Raw genomic sequence first — 16227 nt, forward strand, 5'->3', positions numbered from 1 at the left:
GGCATATATAAAATATATATATACATACCAGATGGCACTAAATAAAACTCCTGTTATCTTACAATTCTGTGGAAATTTGCAACCCCCACCTATTTCAATACTGATACAATTCTTAAAGTAATTGATTGCTCCACAAAATTATTTGGTGATTGAATAGAAAATACCAAATTCTATTCTCAAGTGCTTCTAAATACCAAACAAATTGTTTTTTTATTTTCCTTCAATATTTACAATCAAACCATGCTCCAAAAATGACTGAAGCATAGAAAAATACCAGAAACTCATACTGTAGACATCGACAAAGAACTAAGAAAATCTACAATTAAATAGTATATCTTACATTTATACATTTGATAAAATGTATATCTGACATTTATACATTTGATAAAATAATGAAATATCGTTATTGACACTACGATAATAATGAAAAAATTAAGAAAAAATCGTTTTCCACCAAAAGCCAGAGAAGCAAAAGTTGATGGAAAGATAATAATAAAAAAAAAAGTGTGCTGCTGTATCTGCAACTTTCACAGAGTTGCCAGTGGACTGAATTGGTTTGAATGTCAAGTAATTATTGAATAGTCTCAGAAAGGTATGCAGCACATGACAGATACCTGCCGCTATTAGGAAAATTTCAATGGCAGAAATTATCTGCTCCCCAAAAACTTGATATTCAACCACAAGAATAGATTGTGTGGAAGCTAAGTTGGTCATCTGACCTCATATTTGCCAGTTAGTAGGTTAGATTGTGAACACATACACACACACAAACATACATACACACATGCATGCAATTACTTTTGCTCACCTTTGGTTTATCATTTCATTATGAAAGGGATGAAGAGAGATCTCCAAGTAGTTTTTAGACTGCACAGAATATTAACTTCATCTTTTGTGGGTTTTTAATGATCCCACCACCATATTTTAATCATTATAGTCTCATTTCTTCCCAATGTTGAACTCTGTAAGTTGTAATAAAGGTTTAGGTGTTTAGTCCTATCCAAAGGAAATATTTACATAGAATATTGCACCTGAAGACTTGCAGAGAATATATTGACCAAAGAATATAAATAATAACCCAAAAGATTAGTTTCAACCTTTACCACTCATTAAGTGAGAAACAGAAATGTAATTAAGAGGTTATGTTCTCAAAACCAGATGTGAAGGATAGGATGTTAAAATAAAAATTTAAAAAAACTTTACTTCATTTTACCAACTCTACCAAAAGTTGGAATAAATTGTGTAATCCAGGTTTAAAAAAATGACATGTCACAACATTAATATAACTCAACATCATATTGTGATTCATTATATACAATCATAAAAGATGTGTACCAAAATTGTAGCTGACATGTATCAAATCAATTGTGCTCTTATGCATTGGTTTTTCATGAATGTTCAAAAGAAGCGGGTTCAAGTAACATGGGAAGATTTAGTGTGAACAAAAAAGGGTGGAGTGGGTAGGGTAGATAAATACAGAGATTATAAAAAATGTGAGCGATAAATTAGATGTAAAGGTGGTTTGTTTAACAAAAAAAAAAAAAAATCTGACTCCTTTTTTGTACCAAACAGATTGTAACCTTATATGTGGAAAAGTAATTTTTTTTTTTATTACATATCAATAAAAAAAACAGTAATGGTCTAACATAAACCACAGCTAATTATAAATGTGCTTGAGTGACAGTAAGGTTAGACACAAAAGAGACTTGAACTAAAGTGCTGATGTTTACAAAGATGAAATTACTAAAAGAAAGCATTTTAGAACAATATGCATCTCTATGGGTATGTTTCCAACCTAAGTAGAATATTAACCCATATATTTGTGAAATCAACTTCATAAATAAAAGACCACGAAGAGCAAGTAAAACTGAGTTTGAAAGTAAAACTTATCCAAAGGTGTGTATCATTGGATGGAAGAAATTTTAGACATTATCCAAATAACAGTGTTGAAGGAGCAGTTAACCCTTTCATTACCAACCTATCTGAAGTACTCTAGAAAATTAAAGAAAATTTACAAGTTGCTTAGATTTGTGCATCTGTCATGTAAAACCATGACTCAAGGGAATAACTATAATTGATGCTTTTGGTACGGTCTATGGTAAAACAGTAACAATTCCCAATGAAATTGCTTAATGGTTATTTTATATTTGAATATATTCATACTATTAACAGAAAAATGTTAAAACAGTCCAAAATGGTGAAGTCCAGTACTTTCACTGCATCAAGCAGTTGTTGTTATACACTGCTGGTCAAAATGCACTTCCTTGCATTATTGTAACTTTTGAATGATTCCAGCCCACTGGCTAGGTAAACAGGCCAGCATTCCCCATGAACAGAACAGCAGTCCATTGCAGTGTTACCCATTTACAGCTAAGTGGATTAAAGCAACATGAAGTTAACACAATGCACCACCAACCTGGGAATCAAAACCACAATCTTATGATCATGAGTGCAACATCTTAACGAGTAGGCCACACATTTTTACCCATATTTTAGATCTTCAAAATATCTATTCTCAGCAATTCTACATTGACTGAGGATTCTTGCTCCATCAAGAAATTAAATCTAAACTATTCAATATCAAAAACATACTGATAGGTAAAATAAACCCCCTCATACTAATGAATGATACAAGTGTTCATTTTGTCAAGTTGTTTACCTAATTTTATAACAAAGTTAGAAATAAAAAATTAGAAAGCTTCAGGAACAGTAGAATTAGCTACATTTGGTAAAAGAGTCAGAACAAAATTTTGATTTACTGTTTAAAAAAATAAATAAATAATAAGAGAGCTGATCTATTTCAAATATGAATATTTAGAATTAAGCTCACTGGAAAAAGTCTGAAAACATTAGAGGCGAACAGAATGTATTTTTAACCTAAGTTTTGAGAATAAAGGAGAATTATTGCACAATAAAACAAAGAAGGGAAGCAATCTAAAAAATTACATTACATAAATATATTTTAATGAGTGACATGACATGCTATAAATTTGGAAGTAAAGGGGGAGAAAAGAAAAAAATGACAAGTTTTGGCACACCCAAACAGGAGATGACAATGAGGGGGAAAGTAATGGACGGCGAGCAGATTGGTTGATAGCAATAAGGTTTTATAAATAACTAGGTTTTACATTTGACTAGAACTAAGCATCAAACCAAAATGGGAAATTTTAGGGAAACAGATTAATCAACATAAGCAAAAACATTAGCTTTATGTATTTTGTGGGCATATAAAAAAAAAAATTGAAAAGGAAACAATTACAATTAATAAAAACTGGACCACTTACAGAGAAAACTCAATTGTGTTGTCCATGATATAACAGAAAAAAAATATAGATTACAGTTACAGCAGGGCAATAAAGAGAAGATAACTCATGGAGAACTGGAGTGTAAGAAAAACGATGGTAGAGTGGGGAGAAATACAAAAATAATATAGAGCACCATACTGATTGCTGAGCAGTGATCATGAAATTGATATATATATGTAGATTTGAATATAATGTATGTCAATATATGGATGCTATGCATGTATACACTAAACACACATATATGCACATGTTTTTATACACATTGTATGCATTAGATATAACATTACAGATACCATAACACCTCTATAATCATGCATACACACATACAGGGTAAAAAGTGTTCAGTTTATCATGACAAATTACATCATAACTAAACCACTGCGTATGTTCATGGTTTCAACACTCACAAAATGTATTTAAATATATTGCATAAAATACACTTATGATTTTATATAAATATATGTATGCATATCCATACATGCACACATATGTGCACATTTATATGTGTATATATATACATGTACGCATGTATATCATACATATGCATATACATATATTAATACACATACATATATACATACACACACACATTCATACATTCACACACACATATATATATATACATATACATTCACATATATATATATACATATACATTCATATATATATATACATATACATTCATATATATATATACATATACATTCATATATATATATATACATATACATTCATATATATATATATACATATACATTCATATATATATATATACATATACATTCATATATATATATATACATATACATTCATATATATATATATACATATACATTCATATATATATATATACATATACATTCATATATATATATATACATATACATTCATATATATATATATACATATACATTCATATATATATATATATATATATATACATATACATTCATATATATATATATACATATACATTCATATATATATATATACATATACATTCATATATATATATATACATATACATTCATATATATATATATACATATACATTCATATATATATATATACATATACATTCATATATATATATATACATATACATTCATATATATATATATACATATACATTCATATATATATATATATATATATATATATATATACATACATACATTCACATATATATAGATATACATTATATACATACATATAAACATAAATTATTACAAATACATATACATGTATGTTACATAGATACACACATATATACATATACATTACATACATGCATACATACATATAAAAATTTATACAAATATGCTTACACATACGTTACATACATATAGAAATTATACAAATGTTTCTACATACACATTACATATATAGATTTACACAAATACATATATACATATATATATATTCACACACACAAATACATACAAATATACACACATATATATATATATACGCACACATATGTATACATGTACATATATATATATATATGTGTACATGCATACATATAAACATACATGTATGCATATACACACATATACTCAGATATATATATACACACACAGGTATTTCTTCATATATACATATACATACACACATATATATACACATACATGTATATACATACACACACACATGTATATACATATACACATACATGTATATACATATACACATACATGTATATACACATACATATATATATATACATATACATATATATATACATACATAAACCCATACAAATACTATACATGTACACATACATATATACATGTACATATATATGTACATATATATATATATATATATATACATATATACGTTTGCATATATATACACACAAACATAGGTGTAAGTGTGTGTGTGTGTATGTATATATATATATAATATATATATATATATATATATATATATATATATACACATATATATATATATTATTGGCCTACATTGTCAAAACTTGTAATATTTAGCAACATCAACAAAAGGAGTACAAATGTTTCCATACATAAGTGCATGTACATGCATGCAAACATATATACATATGCATACATGTATATAGATATATACGTATATATATATTTACAGGCATGTGTGTGTGTATACAAGCATGCACACATGTATATATACATGAACTTAGATACATGCATATATATATATATATATATATATATATATATTTACAGGCATGTGTGTGTATACAAGCATGCACACTAGTATATACACATTCATGTACTTTTATACATGCAAATATTTAAATAAATGTATATACATATATATGTATGTAGATGCAGATGTATATAGATATAAATATATATCTGTGTATAGGTATACACATATGTATAATTTGTTACGCACATGTGTGTATCTATACACATAGATATTTTTCATTCACTTGTTTGTTTTTTTGTCCATTTTTCTACTTTTGCATGGATTGAATGAATATATTATCAAGACATTTACAACTATATGTCTTTCCTGTTACTAACCCTTACCCAATTTTCATTCAAGGGATATTTTATGCCACAAGTCTTCAAAAGGCACAAAGCCAGCAGATGAACCACTGACAGGGGAAATGTTTGCAACATCACCACCCATAGCTGACAGATTTTCTGGAGCAACACAGACAGATGCACATACACACACAATGACCTTTTAGTTTTCCTCCAAAAGATACTTGCCTAAGTTGCCACACAGTGAGATTAAATTTGACACCATACAAGACTTATCTAGAATGTTCATGAATGCAAAAAAAATATTTTGCAGTCTTAGTAATGTCCATGAATACATAATATAGGCCAGCCTTTCTTTCACATTTATCGACATGAAATAACTAAACACAATGCTTAAACAAGAGGCTTATTACACAAACTCTTTCTTGTGCAAAGCTTCATCTATTCTTAAGACACTTAAATATAGGAAGAACATGATCAAGGAAAGCATCTAGTCCAAGCAACATTTTATTTTGTAGATATGAAATAAGTGAGCTGGTTGGCACAATGAAAAGTGCAAAGAGAAGCTGCAAGTGCCAGTCTTCATGCAGTAAATTTCTTCCCGAAACAATTATTACACATTTTCACAAATTGTTAATATTGGCAAAAAGCACATATTTTGGAAGAGTATATTAGCAAGAAATCACATTACAAAAGGAACATCAATTAGCATTATTGTTTGGAATCCATGTGACTAGAGACAAAGTTTTAAGACCCAAGCATGTGCAGCACACTAAAAATGCTAAAGTGTTTAAGAGGTTTCATAAAAAAACTACACTTCCAGCTATATTGAAAGATTTAAACGATGCTTATTACTGCTAAATAGTATGAAGATTGTTTTTGCATCACTTTGTGCCTGAAGGGAAAAAATATTGTGAAGACAAAAAGAATCTATTTCATGTACTTATGGCTGTACACAATACATCCTATTACCCACAATTTCTACAACATCAGTCTTTAAATGTTAGATTAATATTTATGCTGCTAAATACATCACTTTTGCAAACAAAGGAACTAAGGTATTATTGAAATGTTTAAAACATTATTTTCGGCACACATTTGATCAGCTAATAAATAACTATTGATAAGAGAAGAGACCCAAAAATAAAATTATTTTGAGAATCATCCAACATTCTAGGTCAAGTAAAGCTAAAAGGATTCTCAGACAAATTCAAGTGAAAATGCAGTAAGGATGGTTCAAAATTAAACAGAAGTAATCTTTGACAATTCTAATCAAATACACATTGATGTTTCTTGGAATGACATGATTTATTTCAGTTATACAAACAAGTACTCACAAAAACTTTAATCAAATGGAAGAACATCATGAAACAGCCAAAAAAGATCTAACAATGGAAACCCCTGTTTATTCTTTCACTCTTAAAGGGTTCAACAAAACATTTTCCCATTCGAAAAGGGACTGATATTTTCAAATCACAAGATCCAAATTTCAAAGTACTAAATACTAGCAGCAAAGTAACATCAGATCACAAACTGAAAACAAATGTCAACACTCACTGAATCATGAATATAAAAAATAGAACTATGTTCCTTTCATTTTATGGGTAAATGATTGATTTCATATTATTTATTAAATGCTCCTCATTTAATATTTTTAAACATAACTTATGTGAAATCTCATAAGTATCAATATAAATTTGGTATATAAAATTATTTCTTAATTAGCATTTCACTCAACGATTTCAAATTTAAACCAATATAATCACTAAATCAAAGTATTTCTGTGTGTGTGTGTGTGTGTGTGTATATATATATATTGGGTCATCCCATAAATAATGTAGTTTTTTTTATACTTTTAATTTTCGAAATTAAAATAAACAAGGTTCTTTTTAAATCTAAAATATACTCTCCTTCATTTTCTACAATGCTCTTCCATCTATCTGGTAGACTTGCAAGGCCCCTCTTCCAAAATTCACTTATCCATGATGAAAAATACTTCTCCAGTACTGTTTTGACCTCAACTACAGAATTCATATTTTTTCTGTCCAAATGATTTTGAAGACTGTGGAACAAATGATAATGAGATGTCCAGCGAATATGGTGGGTGGGGGCATTGTTTCCCATTCAAACTGCTCCAGCCTCTGGAATGTCATCCTCACTAAATTTGGCCGATGCTGATGGAAGAATACTTTTCGTCTTGAAATCAAAGATGGTCATTTTCCAATGGCATACAGGTGTCAATGAATGGTTGAATGACCAAATCCAAGCATTTCTGCTAGTTCCTCAACAGTTACGATGGGATTTTGTTCCACCAGGGTTTGGAGGATGTCTTCATTAAACTCTACAGATCTTCCAGGACAAGACTTGTCTTCCAGGCTGTAGTTTCCGGCTCGGAATTTCTGGAACCACCGCTGACACTGGCTTATGCTTATTGTCCGATCCCCATATACTGCATTAATATTCCTCGCTCTTTCCATTATGGTGCAGCCTTTATTGAACTCACAAAGCAAAATATGCCAGATACGCTCTTTTGTCACTTCCATTATAGCTTTGAAAAAATAACTGTTAAAATTGAATTGCACTCTTCAAAATTTGCACTATGATTAAGTACATGGTAAAATTGTTACCAGCTTTTATAGCAAGTTGATGCAGGTAATTTATCCCATCCCCCTTCAACTTCTAGTTCATGCACTTGAAAAAAACCCACATTATTTATGGGATGAGCCAATATATATACAAGGTGTTTGGGCTAAATTTAATTTCTTTTATGTCTCTTTTTTTAAGGAAGAGCTTGATGTATCAGTGAACAGCCAATGGCATTGGTGAGTATAAAGATTAAAAGTTGTAGTTGAGAAAAAGTTAGCTGACATGGAGGACTGGAAGTCATCTGAATATTAGATGATTTGCACCAGGTATCAAATTGCCAACATCATGACTGCTGCTCAATGCTCTGCAAACACTGTAAGGGCTGTAAAACAGAGGTGTCAGAGACAGTGCAGAAGTGGAGGGCAGGATGGAAAGATTTGACAAAAGAGAGGAAGGAGTCTAGATGTTCACGGGAAAGTGAGGTCGCACCAATACAGTCGGCAATATAAAGGCCGTATAGTTCTTGTCTTGAGGTTCACAGTCATACAGCTGGGTGGATTCGCGTGAAAAATGGCACACACGCAGACGGGTACATAGATTGGAATGCAGTTACTATTGTTTTCCTAGCCCCCGTACTTACTGAGAAAATTGATTAAAACTTTTTCAAATGGAATTCCCCTCTTTGTTCCACTATTAAAACAACCAGCTGCTCACACAGCTGGCATATACCATTTCGCTAGCAACAAGGGGAGTACAGGATGACAGTCAGCCAAAACTTTCGCTATGCTGTCTCTCTTCTTTCAGCTCCTTGCGGGGTTAATAATCTTAATCTTTAGTTACAGTTTCTCATTCAAAATACATAATAGGCAGAATTGTCGGATTAAGACAGTAGGGTGTTTTGAGGGAGATTTGGCTGCTATTTCTACCAGGTCTAGCTACCATGTAGAGGTCTGAACTTAATTTTCATTCATATATTTGCATTTCAAAAATTTAACATAATCTTTTCCATAAATCAACTATTGTAAAAATTTTATATGATGACCTCACATTTTCTATGTATGTGTGTGTACCTTAAAAGACGTCAATCATCACCACACACACCTCCACTCACTCACTCTATCTCTCTCACATACACATGCGCAAATACGCACACACACACACACCCATCCATTTCATATATCTTCTTTCAATTTCTGCTCTCTGCAAATAAAATTTTTACGGATACAACTGCTTACAAAAATAGGGATTAATGTATAATTTCTTTCTATGTTCATAATTAAATCAATGTTTTTATGATTAGACAGAGGTCCAATAGAATAGCTCACAGAAACAGACTATGTACAAATTTGTTCTTCACAACTCCTGACACTGTTTTCTGACGGGGGGGGGGGGGGAAGAAATTTTCATACAGCTGGAGGCTCCAATCGAAACAGGGGACCCGAAATGATAAGTTTGAGAAACACTGTTATAGATTATGCCTAACCGAAAAAGATCACAGCCACATCATCCAAACAGACCAGGTGAAACCGGGCTTCGCTGCTAGTATAATACATATATGTATTACAAATATATATATATATATATATATATATATATATATATATATATATATATATATGTATATATATATATATATATATATATATATATATATATATATATATATATATATATATATATATATGTATATATATATATATATATATATATATATCATCATCATCATCGTTTAACGTCCGCTTTCCATGCTAGCATGGGTTGGACGATTTGACTGAGGACTGGTGAAACCGGATGGCAACACCAGGCTCCAGTCTGATTTGGCAGAGTTTCTACAGCTGGATGCCCTTCCTAACGCCAACCACTCAGAGAGTGTAGTGGGTGCTTTTACGTGTCACCCGCATGAAAACGGCCACGCTCGAAATGGTGTCTTTTATGTGCCACCCGCACAAGCCAGTCCAGGGGCACTGGCAACGATCTCGCTCGAAAATCCTACAGGAGCCAGTCAGGCGGTACTGGCAACGGCCACGCTCAAAATGGTGCATCTCATGTGCCACCCGCACAAGAACCAGTCCAGGGGCACTGGCAACGATCTTACTTGGCTTGCCGGGTCTTCTCACGCACAGCACATTTCCAAAGGTCTCGGTCAGTAGTCATCGCCTCGGTGAGGCCCAATGTACGAAGGTCTTGCCTCACCACCTCAGCCCAGGTCTTCCTGGGCCTACCTCTTCCACGGGTTCCCTCAACTGTTAGGATGTGGCACTTTTTCACGCAGCTATCCTCCTCCATTCTCACCACATGTCCATACCAGCGCAATCGTCTCTCTTGCACGCCACAACTGATGCTTCTAATGTTCAGCTTTTCTCTCAAGATACTTACACTCTGACGGGTATTCACATTGACATTACACATCCAACGGAGCATACTATATATATATATATATATATATATATATATATATATATATATATATATATATATGTATGTATTACATATATATAATATACATGTATTACATATATATATATATATATATATATATATATATATATAATATATATGTATTACGTATACATATATATACTATATATGAGAGGAGCACTCCGTCAGTTATGACGACGAGGGTCCCAGCTGATACAATCAACGGAACAGCTTGCTCATGAAATTAATGTTCAAGTGACTGAGCATTCCACAGACACGTGTACCCTTAACGCAGTTCTCAGGGAGATTCAGCGAGACACAGAGTGTGACAAGGCTGGCCCTTTGAAATACATTTTTGCCAGCTGAGTGGAGTGGAGCAACGTGAAATAAAGTGTCTTGCTCAAGGACACAATGGGAATTGAACTCACGGCCTTACGATCATGAGTCGAATGCAGTAACCACTAATCCATGCGACTTCATACATAATATATATGTATTACATATACATATATATATAATATACGTATGTATTACATACACATATAATATATATGTGTATTACATATACATCATCATCATCATCATCATCATCGTTTAACGTCCGCTTTCCATGCTAGCATGGGTTGGACGATTTGACTGAGGACTGGTGAAACCGGATGGCAACACCAGGCTCCAATCTAATTTGGCAGAGTTTCTACAGCTGGATGCCCTTCCTAACGCCAACCACTCAGAGAGTGTAGTGGGTGCTTTTACGTGTCACCCGCACGAAAACGGCCACGCTCGAAATGGTGTCTTTTTTGTGCCACCCGCACAAGCCAGTCCAGGGGCACTGGCAACGATCTCGCTCGAAAATCCTACGGGAGCCAGTCAGGCGGTACTGGCAACGGCCACATATAATATATATGTGTATTACATATATATAATATATATATATATATACAATATATATATATATATATATACAATATATATATATATGTATTACAAATTCTATTTTTGAATCATTTTGGAATCTATTTTGTTTTTTTCTAGTTAGTTTTTGCTTATTTTCAGATCATTAAAATGGAATGTCATGTTAAGAAAAACGAGCACTTTCGACACTTCCATCTTTTTGCTTTTCATCAAGGTTCTAAGGCCGCAAAAGCTGCTCGTGACATTTGTGCTATGTATGGAAAGGGTGCCATAGCTGAAAGAACCGCTCGTGATTGATATGCCAAGTTCAAAAATGGAAATTTTAACCTCAAAAATGCACCTCGTTCTGGCCGTCCAGTTGAGTTTGTTGAAGAGCAATTAAACCAACTTTTGTACAAAAATTCTCATCATACGACAAGGGAACTGGTAGAGAAAATGGAATGCTCTCACACTGCTATAGAGAAGCATCTTCACTTGCTGGGAAAGGTTTAGGAGTCTGGAGCATGCGTTCCGCATGCTTTAAGTGACAACAACAAAAATCAAAAAGCCACAATCTCCACTGGTTTGCTTGCACGTCACCACTCAACTCATGGACACAAGCAATGATTTCTTTACCAAATCGTTACTGGCAACAAAAAATGGTGCCTGTACATCAATATGAAGCAGCTCATATGATCAACTCATCATTGTAACGGACAGTGTGCCACATATAATATCATATATATACATACACATCCATATATCATCATCATCATCATCGTTTAACGTCTGCTTTCCATGCGAGCATGGGTTGGACGATTTGACTGAGGACTGGCAAACTAGAAGGCTGCACCAGGCTCCAATCTGATCTGGCAGAGTTTCTACAGCTGCATGCCCTTCCTAACGCCAACCACTTCGAGAGTATGGTGGGTGCTTTTACATGCCACCGGCATGAGGGCCAGTGACATGGTACTGGCAACAGCCACGCTCAAAATGGTGTTTTTTACGTGCCACCTGCACGGGAGCCAATCCAGCGGCCCTGGCAATGACCCCGCTCGAATGATTTTCTAACGTGCCACCAGCACATCCATATATATATACATACATACACATCCTCATATATATATATATATATATATATATATATATATATATATATATATATATATATATACATACATACATACACATCCATATATATATATACATACATACACATCCATATATATATATATACACACACACACACACATTATCATCATCATCATAATGTAATATGTCTTCCATGCTGGCAAGGGTTGTGTGTTTGTGCTTGAATATATCTTATGGGTATGACTACTATGGTATGAATTAGAGCTCCATGTAAACTATCACTATCCAGTTAGCTTCCATTACATTGGTTAGTCTACCACTACTCAGTAGTGTTACTAGTTATGATGTAGAGAGCATCTGTAAAGGAAAATTAAGAAAAACACAAGTACAAATTATTAGTTCCTGCATGCATTTCACCATAGTTATCTGTATCTCACTTCCTTTACCTTAATTTTCATATACATATATACACACATGTACAGGTTCACAAGTTTTTGTATGCATATATTTACATCTATATAATGTGTGTATGTGTATGTGTGTTAATATATATATATATATATATATATATATATATATATATATATATATGCATGTGAAGTTCCAAAACATAGAATCGGAACATATATATGAAGATGCCTACTACCAAACCTAAGGAAGACAGGTGTCTCATTAAGCAACATATAGAAAAGAGGGATTTCATACATAGCCATTGCACAGGAGTATTTAGCGACAAGGACACCCATGAAATGGAATTCTTTTAATTACCTGGTAATCTCCCTAGAAGTAGTTAACAGCTTCTGATAGCTAGTTTAACTAATCAGCAGTAGCAGTAGGTGTTCCAAAAAGTCAGAGCGAGAAAAAAAAAATGATGCAAAAATGCAGAGAGCTATCAAAAGGACTCTCTCTCTTTTTGAGTGTATGATGTAATACTGCATGGTAGACAAACAAAGGGATTAAATGTGAAGATGTATAAAGGATGGAAACAATAAAAAGCACATGCACCACTGGATATGTAAATGCTAGTGTGCATGAACAACGAAGCACAAATGAGCTGAGAGAAAAACAGAGTATAAGAAGTATCAGATGTTTGTGCAAAAAAGGATTGTCCAGGTACAAACATGTGAAGCATCTGGAAGGTGGCATTTAGATAAAAAAGTACCAAGCAATCCAACAGGAAGGAACTTGTGAAAGAACACACGGGAGCCTGTAACAAAGGCTGAACCTCACAAAATAAATGTCAAGGAGCTACAAAATGGAACAACACAACCCATCTTAACCATGCTACTATAGAGAAATGGACATAAAATAATGATGTTATATAACAACATTATATATTTAAACTATGTGTATTTTATATATCTAAATAAAAATATTACGTTTCAATATATGAAGTCAACTCTTTATACATAGTATATAATAGACAGATTATATAGTTTATGATTTATCCTCATCATAGAAATATTAATATTTCTAAGTCTCTCTAAAGGAGACTACGGCAGCGGTACTGGATATTAATAGTTATCGCCAAGCCAACATGGCAGTCGAAAAATAGAACGAATGCTGTCATCGATTAGCTCCAAGAGGCCATCGCCTCTAGCAAGGGGAAGCGGCTGACCTCCCCTGTTCGAAGGTTATAATGGACACAGGTTCATGTGTCACATAGCTAGCTAGAGGCGATGGCCTCTTGGAGCTAATCAACAGCAGCATTCGTTCTATTTTTTGGACTGCCATGTTGGCTTGACAATAACTATTAATAGGATTTAATATACATATATCATATTTTCTATATCAAGTAAATTGATTTCTGTTCACTTCAACAACTAATCTTCTATACACTAGACAAACTGTCCTGGCTGAATATTTCACAGGTGTGTATCCTTAATGTGATACTCAAGCAGGATCAATATTAGATAACATGTGATTACAGGTAGATACAATCCATCCAACAGACTTCAACACAGCTTTCATTAATGACACAGTTGTAATTACAGTCACACTTACCTACAGGTACACCTGTATGTACATATATATATTCAGACATCCTATATGATAAAAAACCATCATTTAATGCCCATGTTCCATGCAGGCACACACACATAAACACATTTATATATATACATGCTCATACACACACACACACACACATAAATACTTATACATATGCATACATACACACATATACATACATACATATATATATATATACACACACACATCTATACATATAACATATCTATACATATACATGCATATATATATATTTGTTTCATACCCAAGTTTTCCCTGCTAGCTGGTTTAGACAAATGCATGTCACACTGACACAGAGAACACACTGGAATGGATTACCAATATTTGATTTTCTTGCATGTATTTGATTTTTTTTTTCTTGTATGTACATGCACACAAACACACGTAAACATTGTGGTCAGGAATGGCAACCCTGCAGAGGTCTGGAAACTGAGAGAATTCAACAATGTGCTCCTGGGACCTTGCAGTGTAGTATACTATAAAAAAGCAATACAATGCTGGAGAGAGGTTTGTATAACACCAGCACCCAAGAAAAGAGGGTGAAGTTTCATGAAGCACTATGATGGCATTATACTGACTGCAATTGCAGCTAAAAAGAATCGGACCCAAGCTTTAGAAAATTTTTTGCAAGAATCACAATGGCATTTGTCCAAATAGATCAATGATAGGACAAATACTAACAATCAAGCGATTCATTGAAGCTGTGAAGATGTATCAGTAGCTCTCCATTTCTTAGCTTTCACAAAGGTCTTTGATTCGATCCATAGGGGAGGAAAAATGAGAGCTACTGCTAGCTTATGATATTCTTGGAGAAACTATGAATGCTTTAACAATGCTCTATAAGAGTACAGTTGCTAAAGTTCATTGTGTTGACAGAGACACTGACTTCTTTCAGGTCACTGCCAGAGTACTACAAGGCAATACCCTCACATCAGCTCTTTTTATCATATGCCTTAATTATGTTCTAAGGAAAACACTGGACTCCAAAAAAAAAAAAATCACCTAGGTTTCATTCTTTCACAGTAAAGAATAGAAAGCCAGCAAATATATGATGAATGATGAAGGGATAGACCAGCAAAAAACTACATCAATCACTACACAAGAGCTTAAAAATACCATATATGACAGATAGGAATGGAAGACATATCAGGAATGCCAAAAATTCTGATTCTACCAATTACATATACATAGACATACATATACACAAACATAGATATATTTATTTATATATATATATATATATATATATACATACACACACACACACACACACACACACACACATGTATATACATAAGATATTCACACATATACAGTACATGCACACACACACACACGTACACTTGCCTATGGGATTCTGTGATTCTGCAAATGAATTTTGGCATAGTTATTTTTACACCTGGATACCCTTCCTATCACCTGTCATTTCA

The sequence above is a fragment of the Octopus bimaculoides genome, chromosome 1, assembly GCF_046866305.1.
Source record: "Octopus bimaculoides isolate indiv1 chromosome 1, ASM4686630v1, whole genome shotgun sequence".
In the NCBI taxonomy this organism is placed as follows: domain Eukaryota; kingdom Metazoa; phylum Mollusca; class Cephalopoda; order Octopoda; family Octopodidae; genus Octopus; species Octopus bimaculoides.